The following is a 2773-nucleotide window of genomic DNA, read 5'->3' as shown; positions in this document are numbered from 1 at the left end:
ACTTAAGGTTTACAGAAATGAGTAAATGACAGAAAAATCCACTTCCGGGCCCACTTGGTGTGTGCTTGGGCTGAGCATTGAAGCTTTCATGTGTAGAGACCTTTTCTGGAGTTAAACGCCAGCTTTCATGCCAGTTTGGGCGTTTAACTCCAAGTTTTATGCCAGTTCCAGCGTTAAACGCTGGAAATTCTGAGGCTGAATTGCCACGCCGGTTTGGGCCATCAAATCTTGGGCAAAGTATGGACTATTATACAATGCTGGAAAGCCCAGGATGTCTACTTTCCAATGCCGTTGAGAGCGCGCCAATTGGATTTCTGTAGCTCCAGAAAATCCACTTCGAGTGCAGGGAGGTCAGAATCCAACAACATCTGTAGTCCTTTTCAGTCTCTGAATCAGATTTTTGCTCAGGACCCTCAATTTCAGTCAGAAAATACCTGAAATCACAGAAAAACACACAAACTCATAGTAAAGTCCAGAAAAGTGAATTTTAACTAAAAACTAATAAAAATATACTAAAAACTAACTAGATTATACTAAAAACATGCTAAAAATAATGCCGAAAAACGTATAAATTATCCGCTCATCACAACACCAAACTTAAATTGTTGCTTTTCCCCAAGCAACTGAAAATCAAAATAGGATAAAAAGAAGAGAATATACTAAAGACTCCAAAATATCAAAGAAACATAGTTCCAATTAGATGAGCGGGTCTAGTAGCTTTTTGCTTCCGAACAGTTTTGGCATCTCACTCTATCCTTTGAAGTTCAGAATGATTGGCATCTATAAGAACTCAGAACTCAGATAATGTTATTGATGTTCCTAGTTAAGTATAATGATTCTTGAACATAGCTAGTGTATGAGTCTTGGCTGTGGCCCAAAGCACTCTGTTTTCCAGTATTACCACCAGATACATACATGCCACAGACACATAATTGGGTGAACCTTTTTAGATTGTGACTCAGCTTTGCTAGAGTTCCCAATTAGAGGTGTCCAGGGTTCTTAAGCACACTCTTTTTGCCTTGGTTCACAACTTTAATTTTTTTCTTTTTCTCTTTTTTTTTTCGAAAATTTTTTTTTTGTATTCACTGCTTTTTCTTGCTTCAAGAATCACTTTGATGATTTTTCAGATCCTCAATAACAGTTCTCCTTTTTCCTCATACTTTCAAGAGCCAACAATTTTTTTAACATTCTTAAAACAACAAATTCAAAAGACATATGCACTGTTCAAGCATTCATTCAGAAAACAAAAATGTATTGTCACCACATCAAACTAATTCAACTAATTTCAAGGATAAATTTCGAAATCCTGTACTTCTTGTTCTTTTGTGATTACAGCATTTTTCATTTAAGAGAGGTGATGGATTCATAGGACATTCATAGCTTTAAGGCATAAAATTTCAATTTTATTAATTATGAATTAAGAACAAGACTCAAAAATAGATATAAGATGAGACTAAAAAATATAAAAATAGAAAACAAAACAAAACAAAACAAAAAAAAACGAAAAAATAGGCTCCTAATGGTAGAGGTTTTCACAGAGTTAGGACTCAACAACCTTGATTTTGAGAGGTGGATGCTCCCTCAACTTGAGAGGAGAGCTTTTGGCGTTTCATCTCTTGGAGTTCACGCCCCTGCTTCTCTTGTTCCTTCAGCAATTTGCAGAGCATGCAGTTCTGATTCTACTGTTCTTCCTTAAGTTGCTCCATAGTCTCTTGCAACTTGGTGATAGATGCTTCTAGGCTGGCCCAGTAGCCAATTTCAGGAAATTCAGGGAGGAACTCCTGCGCCCTCCTTTTGATAGAGTTGTCTTGCATTTGTCCTTCCATTGACTTCTTGGTGATTGGGTGTTCAATGGGTATGAATTCATCTACTCCCATCTTCACCTCAGCCTCTTTACAGAGCAAGGAGATCAAGCTTGGGTAAGCCAATTTGGCTTCAGTGGAATTCTTATTTGCAATTGTGTAGATCTCACAAGCAATCACATGATGAACCTCCACTTCTTTTCCAAGCATAATGCAATGAATCATCACTGCTCTCTTGATAGTGACCTCAGAACGGTTGCTAGTGGGCAGTATGGAACGCCCAATAAAGTCTAGCCAACCTCTTGCAATTGGTTTGAGGTCTCCCCTCTTGAGTTGGTTTGGGACACCCTTAGAATTGGTTATCCACTTAGTTCCAGGGAGGCATATGTCCTCTAGAACTTGATCCAACCCTTTATCTGCTCTCACCATCCTCCTATTAAAGGATTCAGGATCATCTTGCAGTTGAGGCAGTTTGAGGATTTCTCTTATTTTGTCCAGATGGAAGTACATAACTTTCCCTCTGACCATAGTTCTGTAGGTATGGTAAGCAGTTCCAGTCATTCTCTGCTTATCTGTTAACCACAGATTTGAGTAGAATTCCTGAACCATGTTCCTTCCAACCTTTATCTCAGGATTGGTTAGAACTTCCCATCCTCTGTTTCGAATTTGCTCTTGGATCCCCGGATATTCATCCTCCTTCAGATCAAACTTCACTTCCGGGATCACTGACCTCAGACCCATTATTTTGTGATAATGGTCTTCATGTTCTTTGGTTAAGAACTTCTCTTGATTCTAAAGATTCTTTGGATTATTCTCTTTCTTTCCTCTTAAATTGGTTTGTTTTCCCTTAGGAGCCATGATCTTGATGAATCTTGGCTTAGTGATCACGGAAAAGCACACCAAACTTAGAGGTTTGCTTGTCCTCAAGCAAAAGAAAGGAAGGAAGAGGGAGAGAGAGGAGAAGCAAATTC

This window comes from Arachis stenosperma, chromosome 6 (assembly GCF_014773155.1).
Source record: "Arachis stenosperma cultivar V10309 chromosome 6, arast.V10309.gnm1.PFL2, whole genome shotgun sequence".
Taxonomy (NCBI): domain Eukaryota; kingdom Viridiplantae; phylum Streptophyta; class Magnoliopsida; order Fabales; family Fabaceae; genus Arachis; species Arachis stenosperma.
The sequence above is the reverse complement of the archived record's forward strand: the minus strand, read 5'-3'. Positions refer to the sequence as shown.